The 19,400-nt window shown below is 48.1% G+C and overlaps 1 pseudogene; it reads left to right on the top strand.

Moving 5' to 3' along the window:
- The first annotated feature begins 3,700 nt into the window (after positions 1 to 3,700).
- LOC136505079 (uncharacterized) lies at positions 3,701 to 19,133 on the top strand (annotated as a pseudogene).
- Positions 19,134 to 19,400: the final 267 nt, after the last annotated feature.

Genomic DNA, 19,400 nt, shown 5'->3' with positions numbered 1-19,400 from the left:
TCTTGTTATATTTGGTATTTTTACTATTTGTAACAACATCACCCCTTACCCGATTGAGGTTGAAACAGATCGGATTTATATCTTATCAAACTACCGTCTCGTCACTTTATCTCATTTAGATCTCACTTTGACGATGGTTTCATCTAAGTTAGTCATTTTATTCCAATCTTGATCGAAGGTAGCATGTGGCCAGGCATGTTTGATCTTAAGTAAGCTTGCTAGTTGATAAAATCTAGTCTAAAACTGCTATTATGGCTACCATCGATCTAGTCGACCCCCACTGTTAGCACTATAGATCAGAAATTATCAATCAACAAGTTCGCTTATGGTCAAACATAGCCTCTAACTGCATGCTATGTTTGCATCGGCTATTTAGCCGATCGCCCGTGCCTTCATGTGTATAACGCGCTTTTATGATCCCGTTAAATATGAGTAGATCTATCAATTGCTAGTCTCTGATCTAGGGTCCTACCATCAATGTTGCATCAACTGATTCGATCTGTTGGCGGTACAATAGATTGGGTTTAGTTAGTTTGTAGATTTATTTATATCCAATGGATGAATGTTTGCACGTTGTACAACATAAACCACTGGAATCGACTATTTAGCCGATAGCCTGCTCATTGAGGAAACGTTGGTTGTTTTAATGCTTGTATTTGTTTTTATCATGATTAAAAGTTGGCATGATCCTCAGTTAATGTTAAATGCTCTCACACCTATCTTTTTTACTTTTGCATGTTGTCAATATCATCAGTTGTTAGGATCTACATAATTAATACCTGATAATCATTGATAATGCTCATTTTATTTGCTTTACATCATGAACTTGTTGGATATCAACTCTTTAGTTGATAGCCTCACCTCGCTAGCTACTTAGCCACATATTTGGAACTATCTGAAATAAACACCGATATGTTCCACCTTAAATTACTGATCAATCTTTTCTCCATGTTAATTGTAGAGTCAAATTGACTGGCACGCCTCAGGTTACGACCATCTGGTCCTGTGTTCCTCAAGCCCTAGGAAATCTTGGGATCTGCTCCGCGTGGCTTCTCCCGGCTTGCAGGGTGTGCGACGATGAGGGGACCGTTTTTGCCATCAACATAAGGTAATAACGTAAATGCGGAAGCTTCACTGAGGTAGAGGTGCAAACTCCTGTTGATGACTCTGGTATTTTTACTGAGGTATCAAGAAGCGTGCACGCTTCCGTTCGAGTAACTCCATGGATAGCCCGAGGCCTTCTCCACTCGCAAGTGGATCTCTAGTGTGCCTTCTGACAAGCCTCTCTCGGATGTTCTCCGCCGTCGGGCCTTATTCCCTCTGATACACGGTGGCAGCCACACCACAAATGTGGTTGGTATGGTCTCACAAGACTACAAGCCCCATCAAGCAGAAACACGATGCGCAAAAGCACCTTTTTCTTCCGAGTTATGCAAACCTGACTAACTACTAAGCCTAAACCTAGGCAAGTGCATAAGTATAGTCTAACTAGTCTAAGCACTTTATAAAATACCTATGCTAATCACCAAATGATTCCTTAAGCATTTATGTGGGAAAGAGCGCTAGAATAGAGTAGCACTATGACTCTTCGCTCCTACACACTTCATTTGTCCTATTGGAGCACATACTTATAGCCCCAAGCAATGAGCTAGCTAGCCGATGGAAGCTTGGAATACTCCACTGCGCACCATCAGACGAGACCGGAACAAACCATCGAACCAATGCTGTTAGTGTCCGACGCTTCTTGCAGGTGGCCGTTGAAGCTAGTCGTTGCTCCTCCTGAGCTGATCGTTGCCGTCTTTGTCTCACTGATGGCTAGGCACTTATCCTTGGACGGTCTGACGCCTTCCTCTAGGCTCGGTTCGATGCCCAACCCCTCTCGGGAGCTCTCGGGAACACGTCGGACTGTGCATCCCTGTTGGTTCGACACTGGCACTGTTGCCAGGGTCCAAAGCCTCTATTTCCTCTCTGCCCCGTGAATAGTGGGACCATTTGGTCCGTCGCCCTATCCACCTTGGGGCTGACGCTTCTGCCGATGCTTGATCTAATAAGGTTTGGTCACCCGTCGAACTCTGCCTCTGATGGTCCGATGACCATAGGGTCCCACGCTCACAGAACCCCTTTTTCACTTGTTTCTTCATGATTCTTGTGTCTGGCTTGGTTTCATTATCATGCCTTAGACTTTGCTTCATCTTTTAGGCCTTTGACAAGTCTTCTAATGTTTTCCTCGAGGTATTGATCATTTGGATCATCAGTTTGCCTATGTCCAAGCCACTTTTGTACCCTTCAAACTATAACTAAAAACACTAGTAAATGATGTTAGTCCAATGATCATCAAACATCAAAATCTAAACTAAATCGGCGAAGGGTTCATTTTTCTTACAAGAGCTAAAGTCGACCATATGGCTACGGATCGCCCATAAGCATAAACAAATATTTATTTCTCTATCTTCCTCCTTTGCCTTCGGCGCTTCTGTTGCTTCTCGCGAGAGAGACGAGCAGCTGATCCACAGACACAAAATTGACCCGCAAGCCCTCAATCCAACCCAGATCTTACCTCCATGAGCTCAGGGAAATTCATTTGCGCAGAAAAAGAGAGAGGAGGGGATGGAGTCTCCCATCGTCCCCCCTTGCGACGACGACCATCCACTCCTGAAAGGGAGGCCACCGCCCTTGAAGTTTGCACGGGTAGGGAGGCCACCGCCCCCGCTGTTTGCGCGGGTAGGGAGGCCACTGTGTGGTAGCGAGGTCGCCACCCCGTCCGCGCGTGCGTAGGGTGACTCGAGATGACGCAGATGCTGATTTGAGATGAAGAATATCGATTTTGGGTGGAGGCAGGTCGCTACGACGCGGAGGAAGGGAAAGGCCGAGGCTTATGACGGCGGCGCGGAAAAAAGGATGGTGGAGACGGAAGACCGAACGTGTGCTCGAGATAGGAGTATTTCTCAAGATGCGTGACAGTTGGTTTTGACGAATTTTTTTATTTGCTGTTGAGTCCTTTATATCTATATAATCCCACGTTGTGTATCAAAAAATTAATTATAGACTACTGACATATTGTCCACTGCCCATTTGTTTATGTACATTGCTCTTGGTGGAATGGTGGTGCCTGAATCATGTGTTTTACCACACTCACACCATGGCACACCACGTAGCTGGCGGTCGATCCCGTCCCCACCCCTACCACGGGGACCACCCACTCCAACGTCTCACGTGTCACAGGTACCAAACCATCGACCACGCGAGGCAAAAAGGGGGAAGCCCACCCAACGCGGAGAGGGGGAAAAACAAGAAGCCTTCGCAAGCTGGCCAGCTAGCTCCCTATCGACTGTCAAGGTAGATAGTCACCACGCTCCAGTGAGGCTGTCCACACCACGCAGCGGTAAAGGCGACGATACGCCAGCAGTAGCGTACCGCGTGTCCGCACCGTACGTCTGTAAATGGCCTGGCAGCGTACCGGCTGCACAAAAAAACGCTACAGACCGCGCGCGGTTGAGAGAAAACGCAAACACTGTAGCAATACTATAGTGCGGAGAGAGAAAGAGTTGGTGAGAAAGAAAGAGGGAGAGAGTGGAATAAAATATGAAATAGTGGGTATAAAGTATGGAATAGATATAACATGGGTGCGGGAGAAATAAGTATAGAGTAGAGAATCTCCATGACTAGATAGAATATTCGTTTTTAAGATGAAAACGCATAGCCTGAGCGAATAAGCGAGAGAGATACCGAGGAGGGACGGATCGGGATGGGAGGGGTGACCTCGAGTGTGGCGGCGAAGATGGCCTTCTTCCCGCCGACACCGCCGTCGTACGCGCTGATGGAGGACGCCGGTGCGGGGGTCACCACGCTCAGCGGCCAGCCGCACCGGGAGAACGTCGAGTTGCTGCGCCTCCGCACCCGCAAGGGGAACACGCTGGCGGCGATGTACGTACGCCACCCGGACGCCGCGTCCACGGTGCTCTATTCCCACGGCACGCCGCTGACCTGAGCCACCTCTACCAGCTCTTCCTGCACCTGTCCTTCAACCTCCGCGTTAACATCCTCGGGTGAGGATTGGCCCGCCTATCGCCTGATTGCTTTCCCTCCACAAGTGTAACTAGCTTCACGTAGCTTGCTTCTCCTTTTCTGTTTGGCGTGATCCCGTGGTCCGTGGATGCTCTTGGGCATGCGTGTCTTGGCGGCTAGCCCGGGGCTCAGGCGTTCCTCGATTTGTCACCGTCGATGTGTGAAATCTTGTGTTCTGACGCCAAATTCTTTCCTCTTTCTCCCTAGTGTGTTCAGATTTTACTAAGTTTGGGCGGAATTCCATGATTTTTGGTATGCTTGCCTAACTTTCCTTTGCTTTGTCCCCGTTTGTTTCCCGTGATCTTCTTTGAGTGTGGGAATATCCATTTTCTTGTTCTTTTTTTTTCTTGCGAAGATTTCCTTGTTCATAATAGGATTGGGTCTTGCTTTCGCGTAACTGGGGATATACATATACATGGCGTGATATCTGGTTCGATGCCTCGATTTTTGGGTTATTTGTGAGTGAAGTTGCTGAAATTCTTTTATATTTCGGAATCTGTATTTGAGATTTCTTATATATGGGATGGAAACGAATTTTTTAAGGAGTTCGTCTTCTTTCTATTTCTTTTTCTAGAATTACAGCATGGAATGTGGAGCTACTGGGCTGAAACTTCTGCGCAGCGAAGATCCTGCCTGGCTGTTTTGGGGTTTGGTATTGCAGCTTTTCTTGAAGAAGAAGATGAAGAAAAAAAAATCTTGCGCAGGGCAGTCGGACTGATATGATGATACTAGTTTCTGCTTTGTTAGCTTTTCTCAAATGTGTGCTATACTGCGATGTACTACTACCTCCGTCCTGAAAAGATGTAAGATCTAGTTCTAATTCTGTCTATACTCAACTATTGAAAGTTTGATCAAATTTATAAAAAATAGTACCACTATATAAGACGACGACGACGACGACAACAACAAAGCCTTTAAGTCCCAAACAAGTTGGGGTAGGCTAGAGTTTAAACCCATCAGTACCGCTATTTAAGACATCAAACAGTACAACAACAACAACAACAACAACAAAGCCTTTAAGTCCCAAACAAGTTGGGGTAGGCTAGAGTTGAAACCCAACAGAAACAATCAAGGTTCAGGCACATGAATAGCTGTCTTCTAAGCACTCCTATCTAAGTCTAAGTCTTTGGGTATATTCTATCCTTTCAAGTCTCCTTTTATTGCCTCTACCCAAGTCAACTTCGGTCTTCTTCTGCCTCTCTTCACGTTACTATCCTGACTTAGGATTCCACTACGCACCGGTGCATCTGGAGGTCTCCGTTGCACATGTCCAAACCATCTCAACCGGTGTTAGACAAGCTTTTCTTCAATTGGCGCTACCCCTAATCTCTCACGTATATCATCGTTCCGAACTCGATCCCTTCTTGTATGACCGCAAATCCAACGCAACATACGCATTTCCGCGACACTTAGCTGTTGAATATGTCGTCTTTTCGTAGGCCAACATTCTGCACTATACAACATAGCAGGTCTAATCGCCGTCCTATAAAACTTGCCTTTTAGCTTCTGTGGTACCCTTTTGTCACATAGGACACCAGACGCTTGCCGCTACTTCATCCACCCTGCTTTGATTCTATGGCTAACATCTTCATCAATATCCCCGTCCCTCTGTAGCATTGATCCTAAATATCGAAAGGTATCCTTCCTAGGCACTACTTGACCTTTCAAACTAACATCTTCCTCCTCTCGAGTAGTAGTGCCGAAGTCACATCTCATATACTCAGTTTTAGTTCTACTAAGTCTAAAACCTTTGGACTCCAAAGTCTCCCGCCATAACTCCAGTTTCTGATTCACTCCTGTCCGGCTTTCATCAACTAGCACTACATCGTCCGCGAAAAGCATACACCAAGGGATGTCCCCTTGTATGTCCCTTGTGATCTCATCCATCACTAAAGCAAACAAATAAGGGCTCAAAGCTGACCCTTGATGTAGTCCTATCCTAATGGGAAGTCATCCGTGTCTCCATCACTTGTTCGAACTCTAGTCACAACATTGCTGTACATGTCCTTAATGAGCCCGACGTACTTCGTTGGGACTTTATATTTGTCCAACGCCCACCACATAACATTCCTTGGTATTTTATCATAAGCCTTCTCCAAGTCAATAAAAACCATATGTAGGTCCTTCTTCTTCTCCCTATACCGCTCCATAACTTGTCTTATTAAGAAAATGGCTTCCATGGTTGACCTTCCGGGCATGAAACCAAATTGATTCATAGAGACCCGCGTTATTGCTCTCAAGCGATGCTCGATAACTCTCTCCCATAGCTTCATAGTATGGCTCATCAACTTAATTCCTCGGTAATTTGTACAACTTTGAATATCCCCTTTATTCTTGTAGATCGGTACCAATATACTTCTCCTCCACTCATCAGGCATCTTGTTCGATCGAAAAATATGGTTGAACAGCTTGGTTAACCATACTACAGCTATGTCCCCGAGGCATCTCCACACCTCGATTGGGATACCATCCGGTCCCATCGCCTTACCTCCTTTCATCCTTTTCAACGCCTCTCTGATCTCAGATTCTTGGATTCTCCGCACAAAGCGCCTATTGGTGTCATCAAAAGAGTCATCCAACTGAAAGGTTGTGTCCATATTCTCACCATTGAACAATTTGTCAAAATACTCTTGCCATCGATGTCGGATCTCATCCTCCTTTACCAAGAGATGCTCCCTTTCATCCTTAATGCACTTAACTTGGTTGAAGTCCCGTGTCTTTCTCTCACGAACCCTAGCCATCCTATAAATGTCATTCTCTCCTTCCTTCGTACTCAAATGTTGGTAAACAGTATTCTATGAAAATATATTCCATGACGAATACAATGACACTTATTTGGTATAAAATATTGATGCTTTCTTTTTTCTAAACTCGATCAAATTCGAAATAGTTTCACTTTTTACTATGCTAGATAGAATTGCACTCTTTTCAGGATCGAGGGAGTGGCTTTTTTCTTAGATTTTTTTTTTTTGGTCGGTGGTGTAGGATGCCTGCAATCTGATACTTCTCTTCCATTCCACAATTCTTGTTGTGGTTGACCAGTTGATCCTGTGCATTTATGAGGAAGTTTACTTATCCTATCCAAGGGAAATCACTGATGGTTTGTTTGATATGAAATAGATGTAGTTTCTCGTGGTCAATGAAAAGGAACTCATTCTTGCAGACTTGGCTCATCGGTTACTGTGTGGTGCATTACTGGTGTATATTCAGGGTTCTCTTTGCACATGATCGAGATTCTAGATGTGCTAGGCTGTGTTTCTATAAGGATAAAATTTGGGCAGTGATTCAGTCATAGGGCAAAGGGCCAAAGTTGATTTATAGTGTATTCTTTTGAGTGGTTGGGGCTTCACTTTTTGGTAGGATAGAAAGAAGCTATGAGCTGTGTCCTTGTTACCCTGCACTTACAGATTCAATGGCGCTCTAGAGAGGTTTTTGTCATTGCTAAATTGATCCCTTTTATATTAACTAAACATTTCAAATGCTTTATCTCAGACTGCATTTCTTGTCCAGAGGATTTCTTGCCAAAACATAACCACAATATGGATGATGGAGACCCATATACTAATTTCATGGCAAATCATTGTCTGGATATGTCTCCATTATTGCATCATCTTCATGGAGCTCAAAATAGATTTCATTTATGCTGTGTCTAAAACTACATTCTTTTACATTATGGGTGGGACTGTTTGATAGAGTTTTGTTTTGGCATCTTATGCCTTGGTAGTGCTTGCTTGCTCATTGAGATAGTTCTGTGGTGCGTCATTATTTCCTTTCTGGGAAGTTCATTGATGAATGATTGTTGATCTGTAAAGTCCTTCATGTTTAGGAAAGTTTGGTGCCTCTGTTTATCTCATTTATCTCTAGATACTAAAGGAACTTGAACACAGTCATATTGTCTTATAATGACTTCCTAAAATTGAAAGGTTGTTGACGGACAAACTTGTATGTGTGTTTCTTTTGCATGCATAAAATAAAGTTAGGAAAATAAAGTATTTACGCATAGCTGGAGTTCAAGCTATGACTTCATTTGCTTGATGATTGTATGTGATAGAGAGCACATGCTGGCTGTGCTTAATCGATGTTGGACCATGGATAGATTTTCAAGCATGGCTTGCCTTGCCTCACCTAGCATCCTGTCCCCGCTGTGGTCAAGCCAATGAATTCAGCGTTTGCTTGTCTCTTGTGTGGTGGCTCGACAAGTGTGGTTAGTCATCTTCAAGAAAATTGGGTTGCAGGGAATGTGGCTGCAGTTGGACATGGGACTCCAGATTGTGGTGTTGCATGACCAATCTTATAGGAAAGGTTTACAGGAAAAGGCTCAACAGTTTGATCATGGTAGCTTGGTAAATTGGAAACATCTCAAATGACTTAGTGTTCCACAGTGCCACTCTAAGCGTGAGCATGATTGTGAGGAGGGGGTTTTGCGGTGTGCTGCCATGGCTTGCCAGTTTGGCATCCTCTGGATGCCATTTTAGGAACCCCACTGCACAGATTTTGGTGATCGTTTCTTTTCTTTTGTGATGTGTGTTGCTGTTAGCAGAGTGTGGTGTGTGTTAGGTGTATGTGTGTGGGTTTGTAATCTTCATTCTTCTCTAATGGAATGACATGCAGCTCTCCTGTGCGTTTGAGGGGAAAAAGTTTTACTTTGTAAACAATGCAGCATGCGTTTGAGGAAAAAATATTACTTTGTAAACAATACAGCATATGCAACTTGTTACTTGATTTTCCTGTAATCAGAGGCTAATAGTAACTTTGAAACTACGCAGGTATGACTATTCAGGATATGGGCAATCGTCAGGAAAGGTATGTTGAAGTCTTGAAGATGAGCAATGTTATTTTTCATAACGAAACTAAATGTCTACTTTGCTAAGTGTTTGCGCTGTCCCATTTTAGCCAAGTGAACACAATACTTATGCTGACATAGAGTCAGCTTACAAGTGCCTCATAGAGAATTTTGGTGCCATGGAAGAAGAAATAATTCTTTATGGACAATCTGTTGGAAGTGGGCCTACTGTAGATTTGGCCAGTCGTTTGTCTCAGCTGCGAGCTGTTGTCCTGCATAGTCCTATATTGTCAGGGCTGAGAGTTATGTATCCTGTGAAGCGCACATATTGGTTTGACATCTACAAGGTTTGTTGTCATCTGTTAATTGCGTCATTCAACATTGAGTTTTCTTATCCGCTTCTATATCTTAGGTGCCTGATTTTTTGTTGTTATTTCAGGCAACATGCAATTTTGTCATTGTTTGGCTATAGAAAAAACGTAGATTGTTTCTTGTGAGTTGTCCTTTTAGTTGTACTAGTTGTTTGTGTAAGATTGTTGCCTGAAAATTTCTAAAAATTCAGGAACCTGAAATATAACAACTCCTGTCCTGCTATATCTCTATTTTATACTAACAGTTCTCTGTTGTTCATTTTCTTCCAGAATATTGATAAAATCTCTCAAGTTACATGTCCTGTGCTCATTATACATGTAAGTGTATCTTCATCTTACATTTTTCTCTCTTTCTGAAATTTTATTTGACAATTCATAGCCAGGTGTGGTGTTGTGTTCCATATGTATGTGTGCTTCTCAATTGTTTCTTTATGCTATATGAGAATTATTTCAATTATGTTTTATAACAGCAGACATAAAACTAAAGTCGGATTACATGAATAAAGTTGTTTGCTTGTGCATCAGCTTGCATTCCCACCTGATATTTGGATTACTCACAAGTGCTGAAGTATCTAAGTTTATTGTATACCATTCCTCAACAGTTTTAAGCTTTGGTGAATATGATTTCTGAATTTTTCTTATAAAAAAAAACATGTTAAAGAATTTTTATATTATTTGATTGTAATTTATGAGCCCCTGTTCGCTTGAACTTATCAGCCATGGTACAATGTTTTTCTCTCACAACAAATCAGCGAACAGTACTTTTCAGTCCGGCTTTTCAACGAAACGAATAGGGCTGCAATGATTACATCCCTATTTGTTGCTCTGTTTTGTGTCATTCAACTAAATGCTACATACTACATAGTATCATGCAACACACTACTTGTTACTTTGGTCTATCATGTACTTTTAATTTGCTAGACTGAAAGCACTATTTTCAGGTTTGGTATATCGTCATCCATGTAGTTCTTACTTTCAACATCTAAGGTGTCTTCTTGATAACTGGATAAGTTGTGGAGAATAGCTATATGCACATCATTATATTAAGAAGTAAAAATGGGAAATAACCCATACAACACACCCAGACCAGCCAAAAAGGCAAGCCCTCGCACTCACACCAACTCACACAAAAACTCCCCCAAACTCTCTGATCCTGAGGATACACGCGCGCCCGTGTCTGTTTCAAAGGGCGACCAACAGCAGCACTAGGATCCTAACTTTCTGAATGGGGGGCAGTTAGGAGGGAAATTCCTCGAGCCCCAGCCAACGACCATAGTTTTCGCTCTTCTCCAGCATTGGTCAGAGCTCATGCAATATCAGGGGCTGCTCCATCAAAAACACACCTGTTGCGATGAGTCCATACAGTCCATGCTCCAAGAATTATGAGAGAATTGATTCCTTGCAATATTATGTCACTAGTAGCACTACTCACTCTATCCCACCAATCTAAAAAAGAGAGTTCAGTGTGCTGAGGGGATGTAATTCTTATCTATTGAAAGCCTCATTATATATGAAGGCCATGAATTTGTTAAATTTGCTGTTCTCTTGAATTTTTTTATTGTTAAATAAGCCTCATCTGTCTCCTATCTTAATGAAATGACACGTAGCTCTCCTGCGTCACACGAAAAAAAACCTCATCTGGATATTAGGACCTACGGAACTCTAGGGCTGCAGCAGCCGCCGCTCTCGCCGTCACGGCCCCTCGCCGACGTCGAGAGTACAAACCACGTCCTCCTCTCGTCCACCCCTATAACCTGCACAGCAACACCGGTAGGGCATCAAGTCCTACCAATCTGGTATCAGAGATCTCTGGTTTGATCATGTCCAGCTCTCTACCGAGTTCTTCCCACCCGTCGCCACCAACGTCTTCGTCGGCGCTGCTGCCCCACACATCAGGTGTGCCGGCTTTAGGCGCGCTGGCGTCCTCAGGGGTGCTCGCGCCCTCTGCCCCGGCGCCGTCGTCTTCCGCCGCCCTCGTCCTCACCCCGGAGCAGATGACGGCCGTAATCCTGGCTTTAGGGCAGGCTGTGGCGGGCATCAGGGCCTTCCTCGTCGGGCCCTATGCGCCCCAGCCGCAGGCCCAGCTGCCACCTCCGCTGCCACACCAACAGCAGCTACCCCCGCCGCCGCCGCCCTCAGCCGCGACCACGGCGCCGGTCATCTCGTACCAGTATGGGATGCTCTACGACGGGACTGCAACGACTTCGTTCCCAGCCGCGCCGCCGCCATCCAAGGGCGTCCCCATCCAGCAGATCAGGTTCCCGTCGTCGCCGTCACCGCTTCCGGCTTGGATCGTCGGTTCGTCGAAACCCATCTACACGATGCCTAGTACCCAGCCGCACCTACCGCCGCTCCCGACCACCGGGGCTGTCATGGCGCCCCAGCTCCGGGCGTCCTCTACGGCAGGGTGGACGCCCCCCTGTTCCACGGCGGCAGCCTGATGCCAACGCTCCGCCGCGTCGCCCTCGCTGGACAGCACAGGCGTGGCGCCCTCGGTCGCCGCACAGGACCCGTCGCCGCCCAAGTTTTACAAGTTGGAGTTCGCCACATACGACGGCTCCGTTGATCCTCTGAATTGGCTCAGCTAGTGTGAGCAATTCTTTCGGGGCTAGTGCACGCTCGCCACCGACCGTACCTGGCTCGCCTCCTATCATCTCCGGGGGGCGGCCCAGACTTGGTACTACGCCCTCGAGCAGGACGAGGGCATGCCACCGTGGGAGCGCTTCAAGGAGCTGTGTCGTCTGCGCTTTGGCCCTCCGATCTGCGGGAGTCGGCTGGCTGAACTGGGCCGGCTGCCGTTTGTTTCCACTGTGCAGGAGTTCGTCGATCGCTTCCAATCGGTAGCATGTCACGCCCGGGACGTCTCCACGCGTCAGTGGGCCGAGCTCTTCGTTGGTGGCCTTCCGGATCATATCCAGGTGGACGTGGAGATGCGCGACCCCTCGGACCTCCAGACGGCCATGTACTACGCCTGGGCGTTTGAGCGTCGTGCGGCTGCCATGCAGCCGGCGCCGCCTCCTCAAGCCGCTCGTCCGGCTCCGCGTCAGGGTCAGCCTCCTCCGGCGCGCGCACCTGGGGCGGCCTAGGCGGGGCAGGCCCCCGCGGCGCGCCTGTTTCGCCGCCTTACACCGGCGGAGCAGCTGGAACGTCGTCGCCAAGGACTATGCTACAACTGCGACGAGCCCTACGTCCCTGGACATGTGTGTCAGCGGCTCTTCTACCTGGAGTTCGGGGACTACATTACGGAGGACGCCGCGCCCGCCGAGGACCAGGACGCGGCCATACCACCAGAGGAGCCGGCCGCCCAGGGGCAGGCGGCTGCTCACGCTCTCGTCGTGTCCCTCCATGCACTTGCAGGTATCCGGACGGAGAACGTGATGCTGCTGCCGGTGATGGTCAAGAGGGAGCGCCTCTTGGCCCTTCTAGATACCGGCTCCACCCACAACTTCTTCCAGGGCGCAACCATGCACCGCCTGGGGCTTCCGCCCACCGGGGGGGCGCAACTCCGTGTCACTGTCGCCAACGGCGATCGCCTGCGTTGCGAGGGCATCGCCCATCACATCCCCATCAGCATCGGGGGCGAGGACTTCTCTATCACTTGCGTCAGCCTCGACTTGGGCTGCTTCGACTTCATCCTCGGCGTCGACTTCCTGCGGACCTTGGGCCACATTCTCTGGGACTTCGAGGCCATGACGTTGGCCCTCTGGCGCGAGGGTCGTCGCGTCCTCTGGAAGGGCATGGGCGGCTCTGACTCGGCCGCGCCCTAGCAGCATGTGGCGGCGACCTCCATCGACTCTTAGCTGCCCTTGCTGGACCGCCTACTGCAGCAGCACAGCGCCATCTTCGAGGAGCCGCAGGGCCTTCCACCGGCCCGTCCGTACGACCACCGCATCCACCTCCTGCCGGACACAGCTCCCATCGCCATGCGCCCGTACCGCTACCCCCAGCTGTAGAAGGACGAGCTGGAACGATAGTGCGAGGACATGCTCACCCAGGGCATCGTCCGGCCTAGCACGTCGCCGTTCTCAGCGCCCGTGCTCCTTGGCCGCAAAGCGGACAAGTCTTGGCGCTTCTGCATCGACTACCGCGCCCTCAACGCCAAGACGTCCAAGGACAAGTTCCCCATACCGGTCGTGGATGAGCTTCTCGACGAGCTCCATGGGGCTCGCTTCTTCACCAAGCTCGACCTACGTTTGGGCTACCACCAGGTGCGGATGCACCCCGACAACATCGCCAAGACCGCTTTCCGCACCCACCACGGCCACTACGAGTTCCTGGTGATGCCTTTCGGCCTCTCCAACGCCCCAACGACATTCCAGGCGTTGATGAATGACGTCCTTCGCCCCTACTTGCGGAGGTTTGTGCTGGTCTTTTTCGACGTTATTCTTATCTACAGCTCTTCGTGGGCGGAGCATCTGCAGCACGTTGCCATCGTCCTCAACGAGCTTCAGGCGCACCGTCTTCACCTTAAGCGCTCGAAGTGCTCGTTCGGGGCGACGTCCGTGGCCTACCTAGGCCACGTTATCTCTGCGGATGGCGTCGCCATGGATGCCGACAAGGTGGCGGCGGTCGCTGCGTGGCCCCCGCCGTGCTCCGCTCGGGGCCTCCGGGGCTTCCTGGGCCTGACGGGGTACTACCGGAAATTCATCCGGGAGTTCGGCCTCATCGCGGCGCCCCTGACTCGTCTCTTGCGACGCGATGTGTTCGCCTGGGACACGGAGGCAGAGGAGGCCTTCCAGGCGCTTAAGCGCGCCCTCACCACCGGGCCGGTCCTCCAGATGCCCGACTTCGACAAGCTATTCATGGTGGACTGCGACGCGTCCGGCGTGGGGTTTGGCACCGTTCTCCACCAGGGTGCTGGCCCTCTCGCATTCTTCAGCCGGCCGTTCGCCGCGCGCCATCTCAAGCTCGCGGCTTACGAGCAGGAGCTCATCGGTTTGGTGCAAGCTGTGCGCCACTGGCGCTCGTATTTGTGGGGCCGCCACTTCCTTATTCGCACTGACCATTACAGCTTGAAGTTCCTCCTAGACCAGCGCTTGTCTACCGTTCCGCAACACCAGTGGATCAGCAAGCTGTTCGGCTTCGACTTCACCGTCGAATACCGCCTCGGGCGCCTCAACACCGTGGCGGATGCCCTGTCCCGCCGTGACGCCGAGCACGGGGCCGAGGAGGACAGCAGCGTGGGCATTGCCATGTGCGCCCGCTCAGGCCCCTCCTTCGCTTTCATCGACGACATCCGCCGCGCCACGGCGACAGCGGTGGACGCGCAGCTACTCCTTCGATGCCTTGAGGCGGGCGACCTGCAGGGGCCGTGGCGCCTTGACGATGGGCTGCTCCTGCATGGTAGTCGCCTCTTCGTCCCCGACCAAGGCGACCTGCGCCATCAGGCGCTCCTTTTGGCACACTCGGCCGGGCACGAGGGCGTTCAGAAGACCCTCCACTGCCTACGCTCTGACTTCTACATCCCCGACGATCGTGCGTTGGTGCAGGACTGGGTGCGGACTTGCAGTACCTGTCAGTGCAACAAGACGGAGACACTGCAGCCGGCGGGATTGCTGCAGCCGCTGGAGGTTCCGTCTCAGGTATGGGCGGATATCTCCATGGACTTTGTCGAGGGCCTCCCGAAGGTGGGCGGCAAGTCCGTCATCCTCACGGTGGTCGACCGCTTCTCCAAGTACGCGCACTTCATCGCGCTCGGACACCCCTACACCGCCACCTCCGTCGCTCGCGCCTTCTTCGACGGCATCGTCCAGCTCCACGGGTTTCCCTCCTCCATCGTCAGCGACCGGGAACCAGTGTTCACCGGCCATGTCTGGCGCGACCTCTTCCGGATGGCTGGCGTCAAGCTGCGTATGAGCACGGCTTTCCACCCTCAGACTGACGGCCAGTCCAAGGTGGTGAACAAGGTGATTGCCATGTACTTGCGGTGTGTTACCGGTGACCGCCCGCGTGTGTGGACTGACGGTCAGTCCGAGGTGGCTCGCCTGGGCAGAGTACTGCTACAACACCTACCACACCGCCCTGCGCGCCACTCCGTTCGAGGTGGTCTATGGCCGTCCCCCGCCGCCCATCCTGCCGTACAAGCCGGGGACGGCCCGGACCGAAGCTGCTGACGCCCTCCTCCACAGCCGTGATGAGATCCTCGCCGACGTGCGCCAGCACCTCCTACAGGCGCAGCAGCTGTCCAAGAAGTACTACAACGCCAACCACCGCGACTTGGAGTTCGCTGTCGACGACTAGGTCTGGCTGCGGCTGTTACACAGAACAGCGCAATCCCTGGACCCCCGTGCCAGACGCAAGCTTGGGCCTCGCTACGCCGGACCGTTCTAGGTGTTGGAGTGCATTGGGCGCGTCACCTACCGCCTGCAGCTGCCGGAGGGCGCCCGTGTCCACGACGTCTTCCACGTGGGGCTGCTGAAGCGGCACCGTGAAGATCTGCCGGCTGTTCCGGCTTCCCTTCCGCCGGTCCTCGATGGTCGAGTTCTACCGGGACCAGAGCGAGCGCTGCAGGCGCAGCAACGCCGTGGTGTCTGGTGCGTGTTGATCAAGTGACGCGGCCTTCCGGACGAGGATGCTACCTGGGAGCCTCTCGACAAGTTCTGCGAGCACTTCCCCGACTTCCAACTCGAGGACGAGTTGTTTGCGCAGGCGGGGAGAGATGTTATGACCAGCATCCCCTATGCCAGGCGCAGGCCCAATAGTGGCTAGGGGGCTGGTCTGTTAAGGGGCTTAGAGGCCCAATTTATCGCTTATTTGGTATTTTCTTAGAGATAGATATAGTTCCTTAACTATAGCATCTATAGGGAAGGATAAATACTTGTAATCGGGGATGATTGGAATTAAGCAGAAAGTAACAATTAAGTTGCTGGCTTCCCTTGAGAGCCAGCCGTCCCTGCCCTCTCCCTCGCGTGAACAGTACCCGTGTTACTGTAGCACCACGGAACTCTAGGGCTGCAGCAGCAGCCGCCACCATGGCCCCTCGCCGACGTCGAGAGTATAGACCACGTCCTCCTCTCTTCCACCCCTATAACCTGAGCAGCAACACCGGTAGGGCATCAAGTCCTATCAGATGTTTTCTTGAATATCTAGATTGTTATGCTAGACACAAGATATTATTTGATATAAGTAGATAGCAATAACTGCACACTAAAATATTGGAAGTTTATTATCTCAGTGCTCTCACTTTCAATTTGTGGCCATGCCATTTCTTTTTACTGAAACCCTTTTGCTTCACCTGTATACCCTTGAGATGCTTTGGGCCCGTGTTGCATTGAATGTATCAACTGGTGGTCTTCTGGTGTTAACAGTGCAAGTAAATGCCCTAGCTATCGTCATTGACTCATGCAAAACAACAACATGCACTCATTGAGTTGTTTTCTAGTGTCTCTACTAGTCCGTAGATCGAGTTTAAGAGTGTATTTATGTGAGCGTGGTTGGTTTGTTGTGATTTATTTGAGTTTAAGTGTGTGTTTATGTGAGCGTGGTTGGTTTGTTGTGATTTATTTGCTATCTCCTTAATGCAATGATACGCAGGTCTCTTGCGTATTCTACAAAAAAGTTATGATTATGTTGCATTCCAGCAGTGCAGTTTGTGGAGTTGAAGTAGCGCTGATATCAAACTTGGTATCTGAATCTTGTATCAAGCCAAACAAGACATTTAATAGAATGTTGAATAAAGTTTTGGTCCTAAATCAGTACTTACATTGATTGTCCCCTAGCATTAACTTCACAGAAATGAGAATCATTTAAGAAAATGTTGTAATTTTCTTCAATCTGTAATCTATGGCTTGAATATATTTTTCCTTCAAAATTTGTTAGAACATAAACCACTGGACCAACCATGACCTATAACATGTGAACCATCTGAACACATATAGGCAATGTGATACACAATGCATAACCCTTTTGGGTTCACATGTCCTCTGCATGCTTCTAGGCACTGGAGGTCACCTTTGTTGGGCAAGTGATGAAAGTATCTGTTGTCATCACAAATAGTTTGATGCTATACCCCCTCCATCCCAGAATGATAGGTGTATTTTGTCTAGGGAAATGTCAAATTTTACAAACTTTGACCAAGTAATCAAATTATATACAAGTTTAGGACATTAAAACTTGCATCAATAGATTTGTATCCAAAGTGCCTTTGAGATAAAATTGATTCTTTTGCAAATGCGACACATTGTAAGAGATTAAGGGCCCAAATCTACTTTGTATGACTTTTCTTTGTTGTCAAAATACACTTATCTTTCCGAGACGGAGGGAGCAATCCACAGATTTTCTGATATTAAAGCTTGACATACTTTTGTGTGCATTCTGTTTGGTAGTGGATTCTCCCTCCGGTTCCACTATATTTGTGCATCGCATGCCATGTGCACTAACCAATGAAAAACTAGTTCCAAGTAAAAGTCCATGTGAAATAACGATCCATACCATATTAAATAATATGATACAAATACTACTCTCCTTTTGAAACATTTAATTAGGGATCATGATCGAAATGTCATGATAACTACACTTTTGATATCTTCATGGACATTGTGAAATGTCTTCTGAGGCTATAGACAAACATACTGGTATGGAGGGAGTAATGGCTGAATAGATGTGTATGTAATCTGTGTGAAGTTCTGTGGGTTAGGAACCCATATCCACATAGTCTTTATTTGTGTTATAGAGTGTGTTTTCTCAATCACATGATCTGTAATCTTGAAACCAGGTGGGTGTTGCTTGGAGCATAATAATTGGTTACACAAGTCATAATGCCTAATATACATAGCCACACAGCCTTTTTTTTCATTTGCAATCAACTGCATCAGACCCTTGCAAGTCATGCCATTTGAATGGCACATTCAATAATATATGTAATGACCTTTATGTGGTCTGAGCTTGTGTGCTGGAGCACACAAATAATTGCAGATACTGCTGTGCATGTGGAATATATGGGAACTTTACATGGAATTAAATTGTAATTTACCCTTGATGGAGCCGTGCAATTTAATTGTGGGTGAATTTAGTGCAACATTTTTTTCACATTAACTTGAACATTTCTTGGTTTAATTTGTTCAAACTATGCATGTTATTTGATTCAATACTGGTGCTGATAGCTCTTGCTGAATTGTAGGGAACTGCTGATGAAGTGGTGGATTGGTCTCATGGTAAACAACTTTGGGAACTTTGCAAAGAGAAATATGAGCCCTTATGGCTCAGGGGAGGGAAGCACTGTGATTTGGAGCTCTTCCCGGAATACATCCAACACCTCAAGAAATTTTTCCACACAGTAGAGAAATCGCCATCCCATAGGCAAGCCTGGAGGGAAAGTGGGGACCGGATTGAACCCTTGCGGAAGAGCACCGATTTCTTTGAACCCTCGCGAAAGAGCACAGACCAAAGGGAAAAATCAAGGTCAACTCGAGATAGGAAGAGAAACAGTGAACATAGATATAGCAACGTCGAGAAGGTAGACAAGCTAAAGATATCATTTGATCAGTTTGAGAAATCCAGGAGAAGTGTTGACATCTTCGAGAGGCCAAAGAGGAACATTGAGCAGCTGGACTGTGGTCGGAAGAGTGTTGACAGATTGGACAGGATTTGGGCTAGTTAAATTTCATTTTTTTTACATGATATACAGGTTATACATGGGGTTCGGTTGTTTTGGGGGATTTTACAGGTGTGGCATAAGAGTTGATTCACCGACAAAAGGAGCGAAGCATCGTTGACTGAGGCTTCGTGTAGAGATGTAATGGCTTATGTGGTGGGAGAAGTGTATGTTGGTCTTCAAAGAAATTGTTGCTCTCTTCTGTTAGGGGTGTTAAACTAAATGACATTTGGGAGTAGTCCATGGCAGCATTGTGTATAATCTGATGCTTTGTATCAACAATGCTTTTCTTCTATTTCATTGAATTGAACTTTTCCTTTTATGGGTATTGGCTGTGTATGGGTATGGCTGATAGGGACTGTGATGCCTAAGGAGAGAGAGAGAGAGAGAGGGGGGGGGGGGGGGGGGGGGGGTCGGTTGTGTTTGAACTAGGTGACTTAAAATCTATTCCTAAAACTATGGTCTCTAATCTACACGTAGTCACAACATATTCAACAAAATAATGTATCTAGACGTGCAATAAAGGTTTTGTTAGGTGTGTTGTTATCCATATTGTAAAAGAGTTATGCAACCTAGGTTTCAATCCTAT

The sequence above is a fragment of the Miscanthus floridulus genome, chromosome 14 (genome assembly GCF_019320115.1).
Source record: "Miscanthus floridulus cultivar M001 chromosome 14, ASM1932011v1, whole genome shotgun sequence".
NCBI classification, from domain to species: Eukaryota; Viridiplantae; Streptophyta; class Magnoliopsida; order Poales; family Poaceae; genus Miscanthus; species Miscanthus floridulus.
Note: the sequence above shows the minus strand (reverse complement) of the source record. Positions and strands in the feature narration are given on the sequence as shown.